Source organism: Cucurbita moschata, unplaced genomic scaffold, assembly GCF_002738365.1.
Source record: "Cucurbita moschata cultivar Rifu unplaced genomic scaffold, Cmos_1.0 Cmo_Scf00834, whole genome shotgun sequence".
Classification (NCBI taxonomy): Eukaryota; Viridiplantae; Streptophyta; class Magnoliopsida; order Cucurbitales; family Cucurbitaceae; genus Cucurbita; species Cucurbita moschata.
In genome coordinates, this window is record NW_019269350.1 from 1126 (window position 1) to 2389 (window position 1264).

Consider the following 1264-nt stretch of genomic DNA (forward strand, 5'->3'; position numbering starts at 1 on the left):
TTTTTTCTTCTCTCTACAGTATTTTTTTAGAACATAACTTTTATTCTTTTTACACTACTTCTATTCTTTTTTCTTCTCTCTACACTAATTATCTTTTTACACTACTTCTATTCTTTTTTCTTCTCTCTACAGTAATTATCGTAAACCCTATGTAAATAATTTAACAGCAATCTAGATCTAAAAGATATAATAATAATTGCTCATGGATTTCATTAACAAAATAATAAATGAAATAATGATGATACATAACAGAAACAACTTAATATATGGTCTATTATAAGGGCATTTGGTTTAGTGGTATGATTCTTGCTTTGGGTGCAAGAGGTCTCGAGTTCAATTCTCGGAATGCCCTCCAAAAGGAAACAAAAAACAAAAAAAAAAAAAGAAATAGTTATCAATGGGCAACTTATATAAGTTTCATATATAGACTAGCAACTAAGTGGTATGATTATTGTTTTGGGTGTTGAGAGGTCTCAAGTTCAATTCTCGACAACAATATTATGTCAAAATGAATTAAGCAAGATAATATGATTTAATGAATTTTAAACAAATTCTTGTAAGAATAAAGATTATCTCGAGCCCGACTTCAAAAAGAGCATTACACAAATTGTAGAGAGCCATACGTTCAAATCCTGTCAACGTGGTATTCTCAGGGGCTAAAGTGCAAAGCCATATCCGTGGTCAAGAAGGTAGTCTCCTTTTCTATCACAGTCAGCAGTCTCCTTTTCTATCACACGTAAAATTGTAATTCTTTTGTCTTTTGAAACCCCTTACCTTATCAGTCATGTCAGGTTTTTTGTATCATATATCGAGATAATTATTATGAAAAAGCTATTCCACTAGTATGACTTAGATACCCTTTCTTTGTAGTATCAGTAATGTTATTTGAATAGCTTGAAGTCATCATAGCCCCTCCACCGGCTCTGAAGACTCCTTCGGCATCAATGTGCTCCAATGAAAGAGATCAGACCCTTTCCTGAACCAGAATCGGGCACAAAACGCCCGAGGAGAAATTCGAAAGCGAGCTCTTTTCGCGTATACGCAATCTCGAAACCCAATTAGCTCACAGACTGTCTCCTTAACCCTGGCGAGTATAAGTGCTTGGTAAGAGAGAATGTCGAATGAGAAAGACATTCAATTACGGCAACATTCACAACTACCAAAGTGCACTAAACCTAGTAGAGATCTTCGACCTAACGATAATGGAACATCAAGTCCATTTAATCAATCTGCTTTGTACCTTATTGTTGACCGAATCGGATGC

The 1264-nt window shown here is 34.7% G+C and overlaps 1 non-coding gene across 1 annotated transcript; it reads left to right on the top strand.

Moving 5' to 3' along the window:
* The first annotated feature begins 280 nt into the window (after nucleotides 1-280).
* Nucleotides 281-352, top strand: TRNAP-UGG. Its single transcript has one exon. It is a non-coding gene; the product is annotated as a tRNA-Pro (tRNA).
* Nucleotides 353-1264: the final 912 nt, after the last annotated feature.